Below are 25,656 nucleotides of genomic sequence, written 5' to 3' on the forward strand. Positions count from 1 at the left end.
CAGTCATTTGACGAAAGATATAGTAACCCCTTTGATGACTGAGTCCAAGAGAGATCATGAAATCTGCCGATTCTTTTCTCGTATTATTATTTTTTTAAACTGTAAACTTGAAACTGTATGCCTCATCACGTCGTTCAGCTCTGATCTGTGTCAAAGGCTTTGTCTCGGCTCTCGTGGCTTCACTTCAGACACTGATACTCATTTGCTCAGCTTTAAACAAGAATCTCCATGATTAGCGTATCCACTCTGACCCGACTGTGGCGGCGCGTGGATTAAATATAACACAAGAGATAACATCTTATTAATCCCCGAGGGCCATGGATCCTTTCTGTTTTTTTTTTATATATACTTTCTTCACCTCACTCAGTAAAATACAGGAATAGTACAACAGAACAGTGCATTGTGCATAATGATTTGTGATATTCTTGGTAGACGTGGCATAAAGAACCGTTTTTTGCGACACCGAGAAGTTTTCCCACATTCACGCTGGAGCTGCTCTCAGCTGCGCCCGGTGCAGGAGAGCAGCTCTAAATGTTTAATGGAGAGTTAGGGATAAGGGGCATCTTCTGTCTCTTTCTGCATAGTGTCTCATTCCCACCTGGCCAGGCTCCAGCGCTCACTGCAGCATTCTGACCCACTAGGCTGCTGCACTGAGACCGGATACAAAGCCTCATTGGAGACTTCCCAGCTCCGCTGAAGTTATGCTGTATATTGACGTGTGTGTGCAGCACTGTCTCCTCTTCTTAAACTTGGCCCGTCCACAAAGATCATTTGACACTTGCGCGCTTATATTTTACTTCGTAACCTGACCTTCTGCTTCAAAAGTCCGAGTTGCGTGCAGGTCGCTCGAGCACCACCCACCAGCCTGTGTCACGGTCAAAGCCTCGGCGTTGCGGCGGAGCCCTGGCCGTCCTTCAATGGTTCTTTCACTGCCACTTGGTGACAATGCATTTTTTCCATGCCATAAAGCAGATGCTGTATTATGGCAGCACAATGCTGGGCCCATCTGAAACTGTTTACCATGTGAAAGGCACACCGGGATCAGGATGCCTACCACTGTGTGGGGCTTTTTGACTTGCCACTCTATTCCAGTACACACTGGAAGGAAAAAGGAGGAGGGCAGCTTTAACTGGCATTGTGGCCGCTGCATGGAGAGAGGAAATGCAGTGCTAAGGGCAGACCCGGGCTATTCTTCCAAGGCCGAGACTTTTTATACTTATCTGAATACATAGATTACTGTTACGCCGAATGAGTTTTGTCAGCAGCTGCGTCCACAACAGATAAACAGGGAGGAAACTTGGGGTCGGAGGGTTTTGCTCTGGAAGATTTAATTATATAAAAATCACGCTTAGTGCTGGCTTTTAATTCTGGCATTCCTTGATTCATAGTCGTGGCAGGCAACCCTTTAGACGAGGGCACTCATCTTTTCAGATCCCTTTCTCTGGGCGTCAAAACTAAAGAAGTGAAGTGAAAACAGCTTGCCTGTAGAGGCTTATCCAGTGGAACTCGAAAGCCCTGCAGTTAAATAAGTACCTTCCTTTATGTGACTAGTACCTGTCGTTTCTTGTATTGCTGTTTGTTGTGAGTTGAAGAGGTTCCTCTTGTCTGCCCTCAAGGCTTGTGATTTAATGTAGGCCCACCACCCCGTCTGTTATGGAAAGAAAAACAGCTGAAATAGCGTTTAATCAGGCCTGCTGCTGGACTTACTGGTAGTCTGTCAGCAAGGGTCTTAGTCACTAATTAAGCACTCAAGCAGAGAGAGACCTTGAAAGGCCAGGGGTACCCGGGCCAGACAGCCTGGTTGACCAGTCACTCTTTTAATGTCTGACTCTTCACCACCCCAGAGGAGATTTCAGGCCCTAGGAGGCCACGCTGGAGACAGGGAGCACTCAGAACTACTCCTGGAGCTAAGGTCTCCTTGGACCTCTCTGCTCCACTCAGAGGGCTGACTCTCCTGGACAAGAGCTCTCCGAGGCCTCCAAACGGTCATCAGTCATGTCAAGGACAGACGTCAGTCACGTCAAGAGCCTGAGGAAATAACGGCAGTGCTGCAGGGGCCCAGACGCAGGGGGACGTTTTTAAGTACATTTAATTCCCACCTCGGAGGAAGCATGTCACTGGCGGCGGTTGCCGTGGGTGTAGAAACCAGTTGTTTGAGCTAATTTGGTTTCTGCAGCGGCTGCAGTTGGGTGAACGAGAAGCTGAGCTCACTCATCCAGAGCTACTGTCTCCAGTTAAATTGAGCAGAGCTTAGTGCCAGTGTTGTCAGACCAAACCATTTCAATAATAAACTGATGAATTGCATGTACAGGCATTCATGATCTCTAGAGGATTAACTGACTTTGACTGAAACATCAACGCCTGGGCGGTCTGTTGCAATCTGAATTTGAAATTTTCTTTCATTTTGAAGAATCTCTGCAGCTACCAACCTAAAATACCTGCGCAACCGAAGACATTCATCAGCCTCATTTGTACTTCGTGTTTAGAGCTAATGAGCAGATGTTGGGATTGCAAAACATTTAACGATGATCTCGAAGTATTAAACCTGCTAAACACCACGGCATGCTGAGTGACATTTAGCTCAGGGCACCGCTGCGAACGGTTTCATAGCTGTAAGGTCCTTCTGATTAACATTTATTATTATTAGAAAAGCTGATTAAATAGCCGCATTGTCGTGTAAGCAAATACAGACGCTATTTATTACAACTTTATCTCTTCCCACTGGTGGATGTATGAACAGATGATGGAACAGTTCACTAAAACACAGTTAATATGTCACAGACAATTTTTATGGATGTGCAGTGTCCTTTGTTTGACTCTTTGTGGAGCTTGCATGCCCTCCCTGTTCATGCGTGGGTTTTCTCCGGGTGCTTCCTCCCACAGCCAAAGGACGTGCACGTTGGATAAATCAGTGCATGTGCAGTGTGAGCGGTTGTGAACTTGTTTTTTATTGCCTTCCTGTTGACAGTGTCAGTATAAGAGAGAAATCATGGGGTGAGAAAGAGAACACGCATTGAGGCCTCAGTTTATGGTGCATCCACTCAACCAGGTGTCAGTGTTAGCCCCATGCCGAGCAGCCTGTAGCCCGCCGCCACCCCATCGCAGGATAAACAGATATGGATAATGCCTAATGGATGGGTGCCTAAAATAGTAATTTCAGACAAATTATGCACATTAATTAACAATAATTTCCATTTTAGCCTTTTCCAACTAAAAACATAGTGTCGTATTTCTTCATTTTCAGTAGACTTTAGGACGAGAGGGAATTTAAGAAACATGACTTCTTAAGTATTTGCAGGCAGTCCATGGAAGAGATCTGGTGTGGATAAGTAAGATCAAGTAAGGGAGGACACTTTTACGCATGCTGTCAACACATCCAGCTCCCAACAAATCCCCTGCAGACAACTTCCAAATTAAAAAACCGTGATCTACTCACCTCCCAAAAATGTGCTATCGTTTTTCTTATTATATTGCTGTCTGCGCTGTCATCCGAGTTGTTTTAACAGGCAGCATCTGTCCCGTTTTGTCATATCATTTCCCTGAAGAGTACAAGGCGTCTCGTCACAACTCCAGAAATGTTAGTTTTGCTTATCATGAATGAGGCAGAGGGAAGGCAGGCCGCAGAGACTTAACACACAGCGAAAAGCCCTCTAGGTTGTGAATAAATGAAAACGTAGCACAAATGCCAGAGAACTCATATCGCTGAGAAAACTCAGGCCCGAGCGCTTGTAAATGACGGAGCTGTTGTCTGCAGCAGATCAAGTGAGGGGCTTTTTCCTCGCAGCTCCGTCTTATCCTCAGAGCCAGTGTCTCTGACATTGTGCATTCAGGCAGAGCTTGTCTGTTAGCTTCATTTTGTTACTAATTTATTCATTTAAGCAGTAGCAACCATATTCAAAGACAATGGCGCACAAGCTCAGAGTTGAATTAACCTCAATAATTATGCAGTTTTGAGGAAAGAAAAGCCCAATTGTTACCCTCTCCTTAAAATTCCTACCCCCTCCTGTGCTTGACATCCAAGTGAATAAATTACTCTACCCAGCAAAAAAATATTCAGACTTCCCCTCTTAAGAATCCACTTGGAATAACAGTTCTCTACCTTATTTTGATTGTACCCTCCTCAAGGTAAAGCCGCCTTGTTTATGTTTGCATTAGTGATAGTTCTCAGCCTAATGGAAGCGCGTATGCACTCTGAGTGCTTCATCCTTTGCTAGCAGTGCCGGGGATCCATTTTCCACTTTCTCAAAACATTTTAAAGGAATTGACGTTAAGCGTTTCCAATAAAAGCTGGTTTAAAGTGCTAATGGGTCGTGGGATCAATACATGCGCTTTTCCATTGGTAAACATTTGAATCCTGAGGCCATTTGAGTTACAATAAAATGATTATGTCAGCAGCTGGATGACACTGAGAAGTTGTGTCCTGACCTTGCTCTGAATTATTCCCACTAAGGTTGTTTTGTTCAAGCGCATCTGATTGTAGTACAATAGCTACACATACATAATACAGTGTAAGTAGTTACGTACATGATACAGTACAGATGCTAACAACAAATCAGATCTCTGCTTTTGTCTAAGTAAATACTGTACCTATCTGCATGCTTTCCAGTAAAACAAATAAACACATCTTATAGCATTTGATAGTTGTTGACTGGGAGTATCAGTGTATCTGTCGATGGGTACATGTTGGCATGTGTGTATTTTTGGAAGGTGTGAAAATAAATTGGGAAGCGAGACACGACCAGGACAAAAGTCAGATCTTTAAGGCTCAGGGAGACTGGCCAGGTGCTCCCAGTTAATCAAAATGAGACCCACCCCCTAAGGTACCTTCAGAAAACACAAAACAAAACAAGGGGAACACGGAACAGGCCATATAGCAGCAGGCGACCATCACAACAGTGATTCACCCACTGCTCTTTAGCTGACAGTTGGTCAATAGTGGATCTGACCAACCGTTTGCCATCACAAATGTGTCTGGGTTAAATGTAAAATTACTGTTGGTGTATGGATAATTTGCTCTTCTCACCATCGCCTCCCACCCATTTTGGCTCCCATGGGGCTCCTAGCATGCTGTCAGCGTGGGGACTTTGGTTTGTAGGAGCCACATGTTTGGGAAGTCTGTGTTTGCATCATACGCCAATCAACTGCATCACTGGCCTCCAATGGTTTTCACCTCAATTGCAAAGTTGAGACCACTTTAACTTGGTACCTTCCCACTTTGCTAAAGGTTTACCCACCTAGCGTCGCTACAACATGCAGTGCATTCATTAACATCCCATGGCCCGACTGATGCTGCTGGTCTTCTTGTGACTACATCTCCTAATATTATTATGTCCCTGTCTATGCTGTCATCAAAATTACTTATGTACATATATATTCATATTTTAATGTATTGGTTTATAGGCACTTGGCCCGTTGTTAGACTCAGAAGAGAAAATGTCTTGCATTGTAGAGTAAGTAAATAAGCTACATTTGTCTCACAGCCAGCCTCACATAGCCAGGTCATCATCCTTTACTCTGCATCCAGCTAGAGGCAACTCATACATACATATTTATCCTCTCTAACGTTTACTGGCACAGGGACAAATATGTAGCATGAACCAGTGCCACACACTGCAGCTTAGCTAACTGGCTGTGCCCTCTGCTGTAAAAACTCCTGTGTAATCACCATTTGCATTTTAAGAACATGACTCTGGGACTACTTTGTGACAGAAAACCACCGGAACAATTGATCAAATAAATATATTCTTAGTCCATATTCCTGCTGCTCTAAGAGAACACATCAAAGCGCGCTCAAAATGCCGTCGGTAACAACACCTGGCCTCATCAAGTCATGGAGTTGAGGCGTAATGAAGCAATGTCTGCCGGTGGAAAACAACAATATGAGAAGCCCAATTTGCATCCCGTATACCGAGCTGCTAAAACAAGGCCAGCTGAAATCCTGGCTAATGCATAACACAGCGTTGGAGATGATGAAAGCCTCTCTGTGCTCTGACAGTGCGCCCGCTACTCAGCTCCAGACGATGGATCTTAAGAATAGGAAGGCCCAAGGATGTTGTCTTTTTTTTTGTTTTTTTTTGTAGTCAGGTGTTTCTAAGAATAGCACAGCTTGATTGCCAGAAAGTCCTCAGGTTGTTTGTGTTTACGGCGTTCAGGCCCGGTTTAATAATTGAGGTAATTTGTGCTGTAATGATGCGGGATTGTGACAAGCTTGGCCTCTGATCGCATTATTTCGGCTTCTCGGTGTGTTTCCACGGGTTTTGATCACAGCCCTCTTTAAAGGCACAAAGGCAGCATGTATCGAGCGTGTTTGGGGATGTACAGTATGTGAGGGTGAATTATTGATGCTGTGTAAATCCAATCATGGCAGGTGCACCGTGTGCCGTTTGCTGCGTGTGTGTTTTTGTGCGAGACGTTATCAGAGAGGAGGAAGGAGCGGTAATTAAAAGGCAGCACAGTCTGCAGTCCTGCCCACACACACACTCGGCTGCAGGCGCATGGGCTATAGGCTCAGTGTACATGGCATGCACACACGACCACCGCCATACACAGCTTTGACTCCTCCGCAATCTGCACTCCCCCTTTTTTCCCCCAGTCTGTCGAGCTACAGTTTAGTCTCTCCCTCCTTCTCTCACCCTCTCTCGCTCTCGTCTTTACACTCTCTCTCTCTTTCCCTCACACAAAAACTTTCCAATGTGCCACACTCGAGCTACAGGAGCCTGTTATTGTGCAGCATGCAGCAGACAGGCTGCTAGGGCTCCACCAGTGATATCGTCCCATTGTCCCTGCGCTGTCACCTGCACCAAAGAGCCTGGCGTCTGGGAAGCGAAAGAGAGGGGAAGGAGGAGAGGAGTGGATGAAGGAGACGGGAAGAGGAGGAGGAGGAGGAGGAGGAATGAGTCAGTCTTGAGAGGGAAGGAGGACTGTGTGGTCTTCCTCCACTGGGGCAGTCACAAAACACTAACCTGCTGCAAAGACACTTGTTAATGGGGCCAAACAAAAAAGGGATTACGCCCAGCAAATTCTCCGAGAGCGCCTTGGGTCTGTGTTTTGCAGACTGTAACATGAGTTTCACAAGCTCATTCAAAGTTTGTTTTATTACGTAAGTATCCTTGTTTTATGATCCGCTTCCTTTATAATATTCTAATATTTCCTGTCTCACTTCACCTTTTACTCTCTTTTGACACGTCTGCTCCATGTGTATCTGTTCACATTCAGGATTCTGCACATTTCCACTTCATTACATACCGAAAATAGCGAGTCGACACAGGATTTTCAGATTTTGTCAGCAGTCCCGGGTCTGTCCTCTCACTGCGTGCCTGTTTTTTCCTCCCTCTCACACGTCATTGCGTCGACAACGTCATCATTGCACATTTAAATGCGCCAAATCTCTTCGGAATTGTTCACGGTCTTGCCAATGTGCTGCCATGATCGATAAACAAGTGTGCCATATTGCTATACAAGCTGTATAAAAAATGGACAAAAATCTCTTCCCTTCAGAGACCGATCTCTTATGGGAGCAGACCGAAACTTGATCTAGCAGGTACATCAACGCCATCGTGGGTCGACGCGGCGTTCCTGTTCACATCGAAGACGTGTCGAGCCGATACAACTGAAAACCCAAAGCTACAGCGGAAAAATATAGCTGAAAAACTACACCGCCTTTCAAAAACCTGGGTCGTTTTTCATTTCACGTGAAAGGGGCTGTAATCACAGTATTATACAGCAGGGCCTGTACATTCATGTCATCCTCATCTAACGCATCCTGCTCTTCAGGCTGACATTACGTTTCTGTCAATCAAACAAACACATCCTGCACAGATGTTTAGCACCAGGCTCGTTTAAATGAGACAGCGTTGCTCTTGACTGACAGCAGGAGCTCAGGGTATGATGGGAAACGCCGGGCTCCCACCTGATCTGATAATTTGAGAGGTTTGGATGAAATTGGTTCGAATTTAAATGCCTGTTCTATTAATGCTGTAACTGTTGACTTGATGGTGGCTTTTATGACGTTTACTCTGGATCACTACATATGAAATCATCCTGCTACTTTTGATCACCACCTCTAATAATTCTTAAAGACTGCATGACTTTTGATTTTAGTTTGAGCTGTGCTTTTGACACGTTTGACGTATATTTGCAGTAATGTGGAAGCTAAACTCTCAGTCTCAGTTCACGCCGCAGAACATAACCAGGACTAAATTGTTGCAGACTGCAAGCTGAGTAGTGATCTGATAACACTGTATTGCGTTCAGCAGGTTGCGCAGTGTGCGTTGTCACTGCACCTTTTCTGTCTCTGCCCCCCCGCCGCTACCTCTGCCACCTGCTCTCATCAGCTTGCCAGGCTCATCTCCAGCGGGTTTATTAAAAACCCAATGCTAGGCCTTTAATGTGAAACCTGCGGGAAGTTTTCATTAACGATAATTTAGCAAATTGGAACGCCTACGTATTTTTAGATTCTCTGCTCACATTTCCATGGCAGGGTCAGTCCAGCTGTCAGGCAATCGTTCAGAATATCAACGGCTAACTTAGCTGAGCTAAGTCATACTTAAAGCACGGATTTTAGATGTTTCCCTGTGTGTTGGAAAGCGCGTTTACATGGTAGCAAGCAACAAACAGCTGAGCCACTGATGTGTTCTAACAGGTTGTATGGCCGCACATACGCAGTACACACAAGGGACTCATCTTTCATCATGACAAACAGACACATGGCCTCACATACAAACAAACATTTGCGGATTCACGTTGCAAAGGATGTACACGCTCTCCTGTCTACATACACTCGTGCACATTGTTTGATGCACGCACACAACAACCGACTATGTAACACCTCCACCATCGCAGTCCTTTTTCTCCCTCACTTCCTTTCGTTTGCTCCTGCCTTTGGCATGCATTCTTTCTCCTATATTTCTCTCTGTCTGCCCCCTCTACATTTTTATCTCAGCACCTGCGCCAGCGTGCTCGTGTGTGTGTGTGTGCGTGCGCGCACGCATGTGTGTGTGCACGTATCAGTCTGCTGTAGACACTCTGATTAAAGCCTGCAGCGTTATCTCCTTCACCACTGTACACCTTAGCATAACGTCGCTGACGTTCCCGTCAGACCGTCCGTCTGCAGCTTGTTTCGCTTCCATCAAAGTTGTTTATTTTTAACAGTGTGTCGACCAAAGGAGTGAGCAGAAGTTTGAGCCACCGAGCGCAATATGGATTTTTTATCAGAGCAGGAGGAGGAGGCGAAAAATCAGATCGGTGTCAGTTTTTGGACTCACTAAAAAGCCGGTAATATATATATATATAAAAAAAGTGCTGTGCTGTGATGCAGGTGCTTCAAGGTGCTTCTCCTGACTTTTGCGTTGCCATCTGTTTTTCCCTCAGTGCAGGTGTGTAGTTGGGTTTGACGTGCAGCTTTTATCCACCTTGTAAAAAGCAAAGTCTTTGTTAGCTCCCCGTGCTCATTCACTGCAGGTTGCTATACAGACTCAATGCAAGTTCAGAAATGCTGCACATTTGAAAAGATCCAGCAGGTGTGCATACACATTGATCTGCGTGCCTATTATTTTCTTCTTCTTTTGTCCTATTGATATCGCTGCATTGATATTTAGTCTGTCTGAGTTTAATACCGTGCCTCTTTGTTCATAATTGTAGCACGCCCTGCCTTTGTTACTGTGGTTGTTTGATCCTATATATGGGATAAGACGAAGTTAGATAAGATCTGGATATGTAACATGGATCTACTATCAGCTGGTTTCTTATCTGAATGAATTTGTATTTATGTCATCGCTTGCCACTTCCGTATGGTCTGTGGGAGGTTGGGGTTGCACTGAGGAGACAGGTGGTATGAGCGCTTGGCACCCAGCGTGAGTGAGGATGAAGAAGAGGAGAAGAAAGAGGGAAGAGGGGAAATCTCATTCCCCTCCCGCTGCCACAAACGCACACTTCAAAGATGGCTTCTGGCGACACCAGGCTCCCTCAGCTGTTGTTGTGGCTGGCTAATGAAACTAATGAAAACGAATGGAACGAATAGATCGGGAATGGCACCGGAGAGCTGCGGAGTCAAGTCCTGCTTTTCCTGTGGCTGATCGTAAAGCAGTGGGTTAATGCTTAAACGCAGCATTAAGTGAAACCGCCGTCCATCCATCCGTCCATCCATCCGTCCATCCGGCTCCGGCTGGTGTGTGATGCGTCAGCGGGGCAGGTTGTTTGTGCTTATGGCCGCGGCGTTGCCAACAGTAATGAACAGCCTAGATGACGCGCCCCGTGCAGCATCGACCGCGCACTCTCACACAGACGGAGCATGGAAATTGGTCCCGGTGGGGGAAGCGAAGGAGGTGCACACATGCCCGCGCCTTCTGTGGACACATATGGACGCAGGGATCAGCGCACGGGCACACACTGAGAGAGGGGAGGACGCGTGTGCGCTGTGTGTTTATTGACATTCGAGGGCGCTCGGTGCTCACTGGGCCGCGGATGATCTTCTTATGGGTGACAGTACGGAGCATATAGAGGAGGAGACCTGCTCCACGGGCCTTTCTCCGCCTTTGCAGCAGAAAACTCTTGGATGTCTTCCACCTCCCATCACGTCCTCAGCTGGTGCTCTCTGCAGTTGGAGGCAAGCCCCATAAACACACTGTGTCAAACCGGGCTGCAGCTTCTTCTGCTGCATCATTACCACATGAATGGTTGCCATATTGCTATGTACAGTATGGCTGTTGTTGGCAAGTCACTCAAAGTCACTGGCTTGTACATGGTGAGCTAACAATAGCTGAGGGAAGAGGAAATTCAGTTTCAGTTTCTGGTCTTTATTTGTGCACTTTTGGCTGTTATTGTATTTACTTTGAGTGCATTGCAACAACAAAGGTTGACAAATGATCAGACTGGTTGTGAACAAGTTAGCTGTTCGGTGAGATTACCATGGCCACTTCAGCTGAGTATATTTTGTATGTGCAACTCAATAAATAAGAGTGCAAAGGGACACGTCTAATACACATTAAAAAGTGTTTGGGAGTAGTAAACAAAGTTCAAACACATTCTTGTTCCATTATGATGTTTGAATTGTAGCTTTTTGCAGCTTGGACTGTGTGTCCTGTCTGTAATTATAGAAACGTTGGGGAAAAGTAGGTTAAACATGGCAACTTCCATTGAAACTGAATCCATCAGACAGGCTTCATGCAAGCTGTCAGGTTGACTCAGTTATCTGGAAGATAAAACAATAAAACAATAAAATTCACAAAGGCCGTCTTTGTATTTTAGCTCTGGCCCACTGTGCTGTGCTCTCTGTTAATGGATGAATGAATTAGAAGTAGTCCATTTAATCTAAACTAAACTTCTTGCTTGCAACATCTGTGATCGTCTGATTGACGCCTGGAGCTGCTCCGTTCAGAACTGCTCCAGCAAACAGCAACTGTGTGAACGATCGGAATATTTTTGCCAGGCTTTATGTGGTAACGGACGGAAGAGTAACAGCTGTCTGCTCTGATACGTTATCGGGGAGCTCTGATTGGTGCAGAGGAAATCAGTGAGGAGTGTGGATCATACTGTCTAACCTGTACGTGTTGCTGCAGTTATACAGTTTGAAATGACCACTCTTAAGTCGACATTATGTTCCCACAAAGATTTACTCCACTGAACTCTATGCACAGGATAATACACTGATCAGCCACAACATTAAAACCACTAACAGGAGAAATAAGTAACATTGATCATCCTGTGACAATAAAATGCTCCACTGGGAGCGTTTTGGACCTGGCATTCATGTGGATGTTACTTAGACCTGTAGCACCCACCTAGACCATAGTAATGACACAGGCACCCACACAAAACCTGTTTAGCAACTCAAAAAAAACAAAACAAACAAACACAAGGTGTTGACCTGGCCTCCAAATTCATTAGATCCCAAACTGATCAAGTATCTCTGTGATGATCCACAGAGGCCCCTCCCCTCAACCCATAGGACCTAAAGGTCCCCACTAACAACATTTTGTTGCCAGATACCCACACAATAACAGGCATTTTTACACATCTTTACTGCAGTCAAATTTAACCAAACCATTTGCCTCTGTTTCCTTAGTCAATTAATTTTGATTAACCTGAGGACAAGAATCCTGTCTTTGATCATCTTACTTCTCTTGAGGCATATCAGGCTTCTTCTCAGTGACCTTGCTTCATTCCTAGCTGTTAGAAATGACCCTGGAAAGTTATGTGTTAATGGCAGCGATGAAGCCAGAACAACAAATACAGGACCCAAACTGAAATAAAACAATGCAATAATAATTTAGACTACAGAAACAGAATTGATGTTTTAACCAGAAGACAGAAAAGGAGAGAGTGGCGCTGCTCTGGCCTCCGTTAAGTTGAACTATTGTACGTTTTGAATTGAGCCTGTAAGGGCCTTTGAGCTAAAGAGAAATACGATACGCGGCACAACAGGTCCTTAACCTCGAGGATGGTCCGCTGCCTGCGTGTGGTAAATCTCTCCTATTCTCCGCTTGCTTTGTTTTTTTCTTTTTTTGTGGTTTTTATTGTCTTTGTTTTTTTACTGCCCTCTCTCTCTCTCCCTCTGTCCTTTTCTTTTTCCCTCCATCATCCTCTCTGTTGTGTGTGAGCATGTTAACACTCCAGCCCTGTCAGTGAGCCTCACGGCGCCATGGAAACCGGTCACACCATTCTCCGGCAGTGTGTCTTTGTGCGTGTGTGTGTTTGTGTTGTGCTGATGGGTGGGATCGGGGTCTTGTTTGGTCTTAAAAAGCCGAGGAGAGGTCGCGGCCGTCCCTATGGGCGTCTTGCTGTAATTCATGTAAATTCCCTCAAGGCCCGGCCTCTTTGTTTTCCTCATTGTCCCCACAGCTGAATCTGATGCCTCTGCCATCAGTCGGATTCCTTCACCCAAGTGTAGCTTCTTTGACAATTAATCAGATAGCACATGTTATCGTGATAGTGATACCTCAGACACCTGGCCTCCCCCTGGTATTGAGTTGTGACCGGTTCAGCTGGAGTTAACAAGGCTAAAACTGGCGCAGACCGCACGGAACGGGGACGGAGAGATTGCCAGACGACAATGCCGTCCTGTCTCGTCAAGTCATTTCCACGCTTTATTATTGATAAAGAAGCACAGCTCTGCAGTTAATTCATTCGTCAGGACGAGACACAAAATGATACCGTGAGCCCCGCTCAAACAAACAACAAGCGTTGACAATCAGTTGTAGGGACGTGTTGGGAGCAAACGTCGGAGGACTAAATCATCCGCACTTGTCTTTTCATTCTGTGAAGTATTTCACAAGTGTCCCCCCCCCCCATCAGACCCCCACCACCCTGCCTTGATAGCCTTGTGAACCCAGCCCCTCATTCTCTCCGCGGGCCAATCATATTTCACTCCCATTCACATTTCTGAATGGGAAACTCAAAAGGAGTCCTCGCCAGGGACACCCACTGACAGACAAATGCACGCACACACACACGCACGCAAATACACGGGCGCAGTGTGCAGCTCTAGTTAGGAGGCCTCGGTCTAGACTGCAGCGTGAACTTTGTTCTGTTAAAAGTTTCCATTGAAATATGCAGTAGCCATTGAAATATTGTTCTTCTATTGGTGTGGTGACAAAGAGCAGGGAGGGCGCCGGTCCCGTCCCAGTGTGAGCCTGAGGGAGGAATGGGCCGGCGGGGATCGCCCAGTGTCTCGGCTCTACAGAGTCAGTGTGCAGAAATAATGCCCATTAGACTTGGTCAATCACGCCCCTCTCCCAGTGAAATATGTCCCTTTGACTCGCTTCATACCATAATCCATACACCTCACCGCTATCCATCATCTCCCTGAAAGACGTCTGAATGCTTTTATTTATGCCACATTTTTTATATTAATGACCTCTCATGCGGCGATGCGAGACGCCGCGAAAGCCTAACGTGCTGATTTATGTTTGCATTTAGAGCTGCAGAAGCTTTTCATTAGTAAATTAGAGTAAAATGTAAAGCTCGATCACCAGTGATGCTCGGGCAGTGTGTGGGTAGGCCGATGCTATGATGTACTGGCGGATGGATCCGACAATCACCATATTGTTAAGCCGCTGATCATGGCCTGATGGTGCAGACAGATTTACCGTAATATGCATTTTTCAGGATTGTTAAGTGGTTGTTGTTAAAACCGGAGCCAGTGGGAATAATTGAGCAGTGATCATTTCAGCGCGATATGAGTTGAAACGGCATTGCTGTCAAAAAGCATGAGTTCTGGTTCTGTGTGCACAGTTTTGAAGTTTCCAACCAAGTTCTTGGGTTTCTTTCCAAAATAAATACTTTTGCAATTTCATTTTATCCTTTACACTTTGACAATAAAGACTATTATTATGAGATAACTTGATGATTAGGTGGAAAAGAAGAAAAACGTTTTGCAACAAGTATTTTCATTATTATTTCTTTCTTTTTTTTTGATGAGTTGAGCCTATCAGAGCTTACAAGTTAAACCTTATGATGCGTTTCAGTATTTAACGTTGAAACAGCTTTCAAAAGGAAGCGGCGTAAAAAAAGAAAAGTGTTTTGAAAGGACGACGCAGAAGCAGATAAAACGGAAACGCTCGAAACCTTCAAAGCTCTTCAAAGCTGCGCGCAAACATGGCACAGGAGTAAATGTACTTTGCGCCTCCGAAACTGAGCGGGGAAACGAGTGTGAAAATGCGCTTCTCCGAGCAGCGGAGCCCGAGTCATTGTTCAGTTTGATGGGCAGTGTTCTTTGATGCAGATAACGTTACATTTTCTGCGCTTTTGTGGTGAGAGCAGTGTTATTTAAGGCCGGGCCCAGAGAAAAGTGACTCTTTCAAACCATTGTTGCCCCCTGCAACCATAGCTAACGTACGTCAAAAGACTTTCCGCAGCCATTCTTTCAAAACGGGTCGCAATAATGCCACTGAGGAGTCGGCAATAAATAAGCTTCCCCTCACCGAGTCAACTAGATTAGATTGCATGGGGACATCTGTTGAGTGTAGGTGAGCGCTTTCTCTGGCTACTAACTGTATGGGAAAGGAAGTCCTTAGGTTGTGCCTTGAGGCTTTTTTTTTTCTCCCCCTTTGAATTCACGTACTTGTTATGTTTCTCCTGCACCTCCACCCTCTATTGAACATCCAGAAGCCTGTATTGACTTGAGCACAATCAGTGCAGCTGACAGTTGTTTTACTGTACGCCGGGCGCCTTTTGATTTAACATGCAATTATGGCGTCCGTTTTGCTTTCATGCTCTGCCAACTTCAAACAGCAGGATGTTGTGCTCTGTCATCTCCCCATTGACAATTTTTTTTTTTTTCTAATCCAAAGCGAATAACTTTTCTAACGCTCTCGTACAAATCTGTGCAAATAAGAAAAAAAAAGAAAAACTCACTCGGTAACTTTGTGGGTTCTGGTTGCTGTTCATGTGATACCAGGAAATGTTTAACCCCTATTGTGGAGAGACAAAAGGTTGTTTTAATCCCACTGTGAGAGGGGCGGGAGAGGGGGTGGGTGGGTTGGCGGGAGGAGGGGCTGGTGGGTGTGTTTGAGGGTGGGAGGTGACCGTGTGAGGGAATCGGCTCCTCTGTCTCCTGGCTGTCAGTCAGAGCAGCGGCGGAGTCGAGGAATACGAAGCCACTGGGATTATGACGGCTGCTCTGTTCTCTTTGGATACACAAACCGATGGGATTTATTCTTATTGACGCATGCAGAGATAAAGGTGATGTAGCCACTCTTTTCTTATTAAAGCTGTTAAAAACTTTTGATGCTCTATAAAAATCTGCAGTTTACACCAACTTCTTGTGTTGGTTCCTCTCTCTCAACCACTACTGTAGCATCCTGGATGATTAGGTATAGGTATAGAAACACTTGTTATGATTAGTATGCAAGGGGAAAAAAATAATATTTGCACCTTAGGAATTGTTGGTTTTGTCTATTTATACAGTTGTGAGTTAAAGGTGAAAGTTGTTGGATCATTGCACATTTGATGACGTTGCTTTGAGCTTTCAGATCTTTTGATGGTCTATTTCTCAGTTTTCCACTATTGATTATGAAATAACTATAGCAAAAAATTACAACAATAATGAAACAAAAATCCCTATCAGTGTTTATGTGTTTCAGTTTCAGTCTTATAATGAAAGTAGCAAGCATCTCCAAGTTGAGGAAAAGTTCATTTTCTTATGTTTTCTTACGTACTTCATAATAATTGATAAAGAAACAGTTTAATATCATTTAAAAATGATCCTCAGTTGCAGGCTTCGACGGTAATTGCTCTGCAAGAAATTCCTTCTGGCATTGCTCCTGCATTGAGACGTCCTTAAGAGCTTCTTCCCTCTGACAATCAGCTTTGACATTAACATTTCACGCACAGTTTCCCGGCACTTGCACGTCTACACACCGCTGTTATTCTGCTGAGCCTCAGCTCGTCTTTAGCATAATGGCCCAAAGAGCTCATCCTCTAATGTAAATTCACGATAGGGGAGAAAAAAAAAAGACTGTGTTCCGGCTCCAATTATTTCTCTCCTCTTTGGCGTTAATGACGCTTCATAGAGGGAGCGATATCATCTGCAGCCGCACTCCGGCTCTCATTAGGAGGGAGTCTAAAATTAAACCCGCAGGCCCCCGTGCCGGTGCTGAGCCCCGTTTCCCCTTGTCTAAGGACAAACACACACATCGAAACAACATAGCCTGGAGGAGAAAACCAACCGGCTCCCATTAGGGAAGTGCGTGGCATCACGCCGCTCGGCATTATCTGCAGTGAGCCTCGCTCGCTCAACCTGCTGACATCTCAATTTAGTGGACGTACAGTAACAACCCATGACAAATGGAAGGCAAACGACGCGCTTAGAGGCAGGTTTTTAGCAACGTGCCAACAGAAATGTCCAGGCTGGGTGTGATCTGCACTTGGTAGTTGTGCTAAATTGTTGTTTTATCAGTCTGATGTGTTACAAAGTAAATGGATATACTTTTTAAATTTTCCACTCTCAATGAATAAAGCAGCTTTTAGTCTTAACTTTTTTTTGCATTAATTTACCTTTTGTATATTCGAGGGCAGCACATTAAGCTGCTGGCACAATATTAACATATTATCACCGTATGAACTGAACTGTGCAGATATGGATATGGTCCAGCTGAGGAATATATTTTACTTTTTTTATTTAAGTATCTGCTTCCTAGCTGAAAATGCACCATTGGGTTCACCAACTAGTCTCTACCTGTTTCTCTTTATAGTTTGGTGATGGCAGGGAGTATACAGTTTCTCCAAAATGTTTACAAAAGCATTAACCTCCTGAGACTTGAACTTTTGTTTGCTATGCATATTCAATTTCTCCAAGGTATTTGGGATCAGTAGGACCTAAGAAGTATAAAAACGAAGCATCATCTTTCAACAGGAAGTAGTAGTTTTTGAAAAATTATAATGTTTTTGAAATGATATAAAAGTCACCAATATGTGACAAAATACAAAATTGTTTATTTTAATACCTGAGCATGTCTGAGCGAAACCAGAATTGCAAACAATGAAGTCCCAACGTCCTCAAACGAGTACTTGGTAGTTAGTGAGGTTGTAGCTCGTTGCTTTTGATAAAATTTGTTAAATTTTTGGGTCATTTCGAACTAGAAATGTTAATTTAATTTTAATTTCTGCTTTTGTCCTGTGAGCGTCCGTAGAATGAATCCGATGAAACGCTGTCATGTTTTTACCGACTAGTATATTGACCCTTTGCTACCACTAGATGGCAGACTAAAGTGTCCACTATAAAACCTAAAACTTAATGTCCCCATATGAGGACACAGGGCCAGTGAGGCCAGAGATGCTAAAATGTTCCACAGACCTGAGGGGATCAGTCTGTTTTCGTGTTTCAAGCTGTTCATGTACTCATTAATAATTTATGTATTTATTAAAATCAACAAAAGGCTGCAGCGCTGTCCATCCATCAAAGATTCAGCTGTCTATTTTGTTTGGCAGGACTCATGGCACGAGAGCCCTCCCTGAGGTATAGAGGACACCGCGCGCCTCTCGCTGTGCGGTGTTTTGTAGTCCTGCTCACTGCCCACTGTTGGCATCCCGACTCAGGCTATTTTCAGTCCCCCCCTCCCCACCCTCTTCTTATCACCATGGCAGCCGAGCTGGACTGAGCTCTGCCCGACTCTGAGGGTCTGAGGGCAGTTGTGGGGCGGCGGGAGGGGGCCTGGCTCGGTGTCATGCGGGGTGGCAGCTTTTGATGGGATTGAGCTTCAAACAGGATGTGGAAAGGTCATTTTGTTGTTGTGTTTTATTCAGGCGTCTCAGCGGCAATCAGCTGTTTCGCCGCTGAAGTGCAGGAAGCACAAATCGCGGGCTGCCTCCCTCTTAAGGTCGAAACACGAGCGCCGAACGAGATAGTAGGTCAACTGTAGCCCTGTGCTCAGGTATGGAGTCAGCGCAGGTGTCAGCAGTTATGCAGTGTGATGCCGAGAGAAAGAATAGCATGTGTGTCAGTGTTTTTTAAAATCTGGGTCAGAATCCTCTCCAGTTCACGGCTGCTTCTGTTGTAATATTCTGTAAGAAGTCACATATTGACAACTTCAAGCGGCGAAGCGTTTGCAAGGTGTGAAATCTGGAAAAGGTGTTTTTAGACAGGCGTGCGGCACAAGGACGCGGCACAGAAGCCACATATGTTATTTGAGTGGAGCAGAATGAATGTAAACCCGTAGCTGACAGTTTTACCTGCCGTTCTCATTTAACCGAGCGTAAACGGCGGCTCCTCTTCTCACGGCGGCTTCCAGACTCTTATTCCAGCAGCAGGCTGCAGTCGATAAGCCTTCGCTAGGAGTATATTGGATGGGCTCCTTCGATCATTTTACCCATCGACCCCTTTAGGTGTGCACGCCTTTCACTCTGACACAGTTTAAGAAAAAGAGAGAAGAGGCGATGGGGCATAAAACAAAAGATGACATGGCAGACAGGAGTCAGAGAGATTATTGGAGGAGAGAAAGGAAAAGGACAGCTGAGTTTAGAGCAGGAGATCTGAGCCCTTTCTCATTTGTGACCCAATATTGAGGTCACATTTTCACGGCCTCGAAAAATGTCAGGACACGTCTGTATGTTGTCTCCCATCACAACCTGCATGCTGTGTCTTAACCTGACTGGAAGATGAAGGAAGCGGGGGGATTTAAAGAAATGTGAACACGTTAAAGTGTGGGAAAGACGTGAGAGGAGGGAGACGGAAGGCAATGAATCAGAACATCGGCCGTGACCTTTGTGTCCCTCGACTTAATTTTAAGGCCCCAAGGTTTTATATTCGAAATGAAGATGTTTGCTCCTGACGTATGAACGGGATTTAAGAGACAGAAATGAAGCAGTGCAGTAATTTCCTGTGGGTTTAGTCCCTTTAGGAGACCAGCAGCATGTCCTAAATCAGTTGATTTTTATTGTACATATGAGATAATCCGGTCAACGTGAAAACTCTAGTTTACAAAACGAAACAAGAGGAGAATTGGAAAAAAAAAATGCCTGGTAGGTGAAGTGGAAGGAGTAAATATAACTGATGTGAGTGGAGGAAGTGGGTCTGTGGTTCCTGTGTTGATCTGAAACATAATCACAGCAGACAGCTGTTATTCTTCTGTCTACCACTGCGTAAAGCCGATCTTTACAGGAGCATAATCAGTTCCCGACGGAGCGATTCTAGACCAAAACATTCGCTGTCTTCCAGGCTCAGATATCGTTGCATCAGTCTGAGAAACGTTGCAGGACGTTCTGCTTATATGTCCTGACTTTAAAGCCGAGAAACTCATGATGCCGAGTATAGAAGGTGTTTATGGAGCATGGAAGGCAAGAGGAGAGGAAATGTTATGGCAAGTTAGCAAGCAGGCAACAGAGAAGAGACGAGGAAAGAAAAGGGAAAAATGGAAACCGCAGTAGAGAAAAGTGGAAAAAAAGGAGGACAGGTGAGAGGAATGAGGACAGGGACAGAGGACAGGGTATGAGAGTCGGTAAGAGAAGAAAAATGAGAGGAGGGAAAAGGATAAATACAGAGAATAAGGACAGAATAAACGGGTACAAGAGAAGAAGAGATCAAGGAGATGAGACGAGACAAGAGGAGAGACGAGGGGAGGAGACTTGTCTCTCCTCCGGCTCTCAGCCACCGCTCCCCTGCGTTTCTCAGCTTGGATTGCACACTGTTGCTTCTGAAAATTCATGTTCGCACTCTGGTTTACACAGCTTGGCTGTTTGCTTTCTTTTCACCTCTAAAACCTGTCACAGCCTGAGAGTGTTTTAAGTGCGTTTACCGAGTCAACACACTCACTGACGATTATACATGTTAGAAAAGAAAAAAGAAGCTGTTTTAATAAGGCCGAGTGTTAGAGGAGACGCAGCGAGTTCTGGTTGGAGCGTCGTGGTTTGTAACGCGCTGTGACTGTGACAGAGCGGGAGAATGAAAAGGACTTTTCGCCGGTAGTAATGAAACCGCACAGAGCACTGAGCACATTGTGGAGTCAAAGCAGAGTTCTTTCTGGTCTGTTTAAAGTCCTGGATGTTTCCTCAGCAGGAGAAATCTAAATGATGCAGGCTAAAATTTGTTATTCTCTTCCATTTATTTTTAACCAGATTGAAAAAGCAAAATACAGAGGAAACGGCCAACAAGCAGCCCGGGAGGAGGAGCAGACAGGGGATTTGTGTTTCTCTGGTAAGTTGGAAGCGTTTCTCTGAGACTTTAAATCCATTTTTTTTTCCCTCATCACATCAACACCAATGTCTCAACATCATCATTTTCCGAATCAGTGTGAACTTCCTGCCTTTCACAATCAGGCAGCCTTGTCCTTCTTTGAGGCTGTTTCCCTCCCGCTGGACATGAACGCACACAGATGTCTGTGTGTTGCCACGCTTGGCAAGTGTCCCCAGTCTAAATATCTTCATCTAGTGTGAATTTATTATTAACGCTTTCTGTTTGGAGTCCCTAACCAACGAGCCATCCTCTCCACCGCTGCAGCTCATTTCTGTTGTGTTGTTTCAGTGATACGTCAAAGGTCACCACTTGCTCGACCGCCATTTGTTAACCAGCGTTTGCTTGTTTTGCTCAGCCTACCTTTCGGAAGCGGGGCCGGAGAATATACACGAAACCCCGTTTCTAGTGTCCGACCGTCGGCTTCACGCATATGGTTGCCACGGTAACGCGCACTCTCATCCTCACCCGCTGCCGTGTCAGTGGGCGTCAATGCTTAGAAATCACAAAACGGCACTTAGAGCCCAAATTGTTCATAGCGCCCCTCGGTTATTGACGCATAATGTGTCATAATGGAGCGTGCAGAGGTAGAAAAGTTCCCTCTAATGGCAGCTGTAGAATTAAGAGCTAAAGTGGCTCCTTTAAGCACGCGGCCTCCGGCTGCATTAGAGGATCGACTCGCAAGAGGGGCTTTGTGACGACCCTCTGCAACCTTTGGCTCGTCCCCTCATTCTGCTGTGCTGAAAGTGTGTCCGTGATTCGGCAGAGTTGATATAATGCTCCGCGAGTGGAGGTGACGCGGCGTGATGCGTGTCCGCCGCCCAGCGGAGTGTGAAGCGTGCTTTCCCGCCTTGGCCGCGCGGCGTAGCGGGCGGGGAGGCTGCACACTCAGCCGAGCGGAGAGCTAAAGGAGTCTGACGGCTCGGAGCTCATCCGGCCTCTCCTCTCGCTGCTACGCTTGTTTTACTTTGGCGGCGCTCTCACTCTCCCACAGTTTATCCATTTACATGCCTGTTTCAATCTCTCTCTCTCTGCCTCTGCCGCCCTGTCAGTGTGTTTGCTTCTGAATGTCTCTCTCTCTTTATCGTTCTCCCCTGTCGTGGCACCGTGTTGTTGTGAATTCATGCTGCAGGCCAGAGAGAGGCTGAGTCTACAGTTTTCAATGGCCGTGTCACAGAGGGCCACCATTAGGAGCTTGCGGTCTGAAACACAGTGAGGCGTGAAGTGTCTATTGTGAGCGGCGGCATTCAGGTCCCGGGCCCTTCAATAGAAGGCCGCAGAGGTTTCTGTTTACCTCCGTGCTGCTGTCTTTCACCGGCCTCCCTCACGCGGCCATCGGGGAGCGCGGTATTATTGTGTGTGCGTTTTGATGCAGAGCAGAGGTGGGTGGGAAAAAAAGATTGAGGATTTGCAGGTCTTTGGGAATGGCTGATAAATCTACAAGAGTGTGGCTTTTGACTCTTTGAGACGGGCTTATATAATCAGACCTGTTCATACACAGTGCTGTCAGAAAATATATTTACATTGATGTAATTTCTGCACCTTATGTTTGACTATGAAGTTGAATTGTTGCTGAAAGTGTTTTGGATTATGTCCATTCTGCATATTGGGCCAACAGCAGAGTACTTAGCCCTGTTTTAAAGCACTGGTTTGAGCAGAGTATATGGCCAGAGTTTGGATTTTCCAAATCTGGCACCTGACCTCGCTACAAATGATTGTGTGATTCACTTGCTGAAGACCAGATTGCAAAAACAGACCCTTAAAAACAAGCAAGAAGTGCAGATGGCTTCAGCGCAGGCCTGGCAGAGCAAGAGGGAAGATGCAAGCGACTTACTGATGTCTGTGGGTCATATAGTCAGGCCAGTCGTTTTCTTGAAAGGATTCACAACCAAGCACCAGCGATAGTTTTGGTTTATTTTCCATTCTGACTTGTACTGTTTGCCTGCATGTAGATGTTAAGCTATAGAAACATGACGACGGAATGTATTAAAGTCTGTCTGATGAGGAGTTCAAATGTTACGAGATGTTCAGGGAAAATGATTATGGTGGACGTCTGCCTCGGTTGCGTCTTTTTTACTGACCGAAACACATTTATTTTTAGTCTTTGTACACTGCCAGGACAAGTCAGGTGAGTGTAATTTTGGTCCAGAGAGGAATAATGTGGGGATTGCCCCTCCAGTAACCCCTGTTTACGGCCGAGAACCTTTCTTGCATGACATTTCCATCTGTCCGTGAGTCCCCGAAGCAGGAACGATGAGCAAAAATAGGAAAACGTTGTGTGACACCGGAGCTTATTTCTTCATTTATTTGCATTATGTCCCTGAGGCAATATTGTGAGTTTGTATTTAGTAGACGACCTACGACTTTCACTCAACCGCATACTCTGAGTTGTTTTTTAAATTCAGTGCGTTTGACTACAATGTCAAGTTAACCTCCTTCACACTTAAAGAGATTCCTCATGGCTGCCAGCGTACCTGAACAGGGTTGTCGTCTGCTGTGAGTGGAACATCTTGTGTGTGGTTGTGAAGCAGTGATGCTACACAGCGGCAGCTCTGAGATCAGACGGGGCGGCAGATGAATAATGGGATTGTTACATTCAGCCGGGGCCCCTGGGCTGCTCCCAGTGAACGTCGCTTCATGCAACGCGATATTTCTCGAGTGTCTCTTTGATGCGAGCCTAACAATCCTCTGACGGGTCTCTGTGTCAACACTGCGGTCTGCACATGCCGTCTACCGTAAGCGAGGAAGAGGCTTTGTGTGGATGTGGTGTTTTCAGTGTCTCCGCGGCTGTATGAGAAGCAGAGACAGGCGAGGTGATGCGGGGAGAATCAAAAAGGAGGGAGGTGGGTACAAAGACGGTGAGGGTCAGAAAGAGGCTGAGGTGTGTCAAAAAGGAAGGTGAGGCCCCTCCTTAGACGTCTTCCAGGGCTGTGGAGATAGCTGGCGTCATGCTCAACTGACTGACAAACGGCCCAGCAGACAGCCCGGAGAGTCGGTTCTATATCTGGCGTCAGATCTCCACCTTTATTTTTTCGCAGCGCCATTCTCCTTTCACCTGTGCAACCTTCCTCTAGGCCTCGTTCTACCTTCACCGCCTCGTCCTCTCTCTGCAATTATCCTGTCCAGCCTTGGGAACGGGGAAAGCTGTGTCAGGCCTTTATGCGCTGGAACTATTTTCTGGACGCTGGGATGTTTTCACTTCTCTCATTCTTTGTGGTATTACTTGCTGACTGTAGATTTACGCTGTATTTACAAGACAACAAAGCAAAAATAAAAGAAAAAGAAAAAAGCAACTTCTCCCAAATGCCAACCAATTCCTTAAGTGGATTGATCGAGATTGAAAAATAACCCTCAAGCATTTCACACTGAAGCTGAAGAAAAACACGACGTTCGGAGAGAATAGGGAGGGATGTTTTCTGACAAAGAAGAATGTGTGTCCACTTCTAGTCCAGGTCATAATGGCTGCATGTGCTTCTAGTACATTATTCACTTTATTATTCTTCTTTGTGATGCCTGTGAATCCTTTTTTTTTTCACACCGGGCACGAGGTCCAAAGGTTGTTTTTTGTCTCATTCAGAGTATCGATGTGGCTTCAGGACAGAGAGGATTGTCCTCAGACGCTGGTGGGGCCTGTCTGCTTGGAACGGCCTCTGAGAAATCAGCCGATTTATGTGGCTGTTAGGCGCGGGTCCTGGTTCAAGGCCAAGTCTATCTGCTCATCACTATAAACAGCGTGCTCCCCGGGTGTTGTGGTGGAATACAAATGGCGGAATTTAGATGTAACCCCTCGCTCACCTGCATCTCAGCCAATTCTAATGAGAAAACTCGCCCTGCACCAGCTGAGAGGGGAGGAATGAGCGAGCGCGAAACGTGACGGCACACTGAAACAGCGAGCGGCGCGCTGGCTTTCAGCAGATTGGTAAATTGCATCAAGTCTCCATCTATCTCAATTTTTCCCTCCCCCCGTCTTATTTATTTTGGCGTGACATTGCACATTAATACACATTGCTGTAAACACGACACGCGGCACACAGTCAGCAAGGAGTCTATTTTTTATCTGTTACAAAGTCGTCCTGGAAGGAGAATGGGGTGATGTATTAGGATGCTTAAATGGAACAGAAGCATGAAATCATTATGCTGCCTTCAAATGGGGTCACGTTTACCGTGTTCACAAGAAAGGTCCGTAAGTTCCCTTCTTGTGGTATTCACAACAATGTTTTTAGTTCATGAGTTGTGATGTGTTTGCTGAAGTTTTCAGAAATGGTGGCGGTGGATGGTTTAATTTAGTTATATTTAGTTATACACATTTAGATATTTCTAATTATATTTATATTTCTTTGTAATATGTCTGAGGAAAATGAGGATACACCCAATGGCCTGAACCTTTTATTGTGCCTTTGTATTTATTACATTATGTTACCGAGCTGTTGGCTTGTTAGCTGTTAGCTTGTTAGCTGTTAGCTTCTGTGGCTTCTAGACGGCGACAAATGAAACCTTTTACTTTACATGAGCTGTATATGTACGTAGAGCGGGCATTTTGTCACAGTGGGGAAACTACAGGTTCATTTAACGTGTCCATTGAAAGTCCCAGGAAGCCACAGCACAGTGAGACCGCATGCACGGGAGTTGGACCACCCCTAAGTGGAAAGCCGCCATCATTAATACCCTACTGTGACATGCCTGCTGTTAAAAGGTTTATAAAGTAACACCACTTCAAACAGTTCCCGACTGAAATAAAACATTGACTTCAATTTTATACAGACAAGGTCTTGCATTGCTGACAAGTGCATTAGTAACATGTCTGCGATGGTTCTCAGTCACCTCCAGGTCGTGGTTTATCCAAAAAATAAAGAGGGTTCTTGCAGGTGTTTCCTCATTCATTCAGTCATCCTCTTAAGACCTGTAGAACATTTATCATTCAACACAAAAAGTATGTTACTGCGTTTATTTAACCAACAACCGAGGTAGCATAACATTATATCTACCTAAAACCT

The 25,656-nt window shown here is 45.4% G+C and overlaps 1 protein-coding gene across 16 annotated transcripts in view; it reads left to right on the top strand.

Moving 5' to 3' along the window:
• LOC125014609 (neuronal cell adhesion molecule-like) overlaps positions 1 to 25,656 on the top strand; it is a 70,109-nt gene that overhangs the window by 11,120 nt on the left and 33,333 nt on the right. For 13 of the 16 annotated variants that reach the window (XM_047595833.1, XM_047595845.1, XM_047595849.1 and 10 more), the window contains exon 2: positions 20,548 to 20,626. The exons of 1 other annotated variant lie outside the window; for it this stretch is intronic. The gene's annotated coding sequence lies outside the window, so the exon portion shown is untranslated. Of the gene's footprint in view, positions 1 to 15,549; positions 15,679 to 20,547; positions 20,627 to 25,656 lie in introns of those variants that run through there. 2 more of the 16 variants (XM_047595834.1, XM_047595850.1) reach the window with 2 other exon arrangements.

Source organism: Mugil cephalus, chromosome 10 (genome assembly GCF_022458985.1).
Source record: "Mugil cephalus isolate CIBA_MC_2020 chromosome 10, CIBA_Mcephalus_1.1, whole genome shotgun sequence".
In the NCBI taxonomy this organism is placed as follows: Eukaryota; Metazoa; Chordata; class Actinopteri; order Mugiliformes; family Mugilidae; genus Mugil; species Mugil cephalus.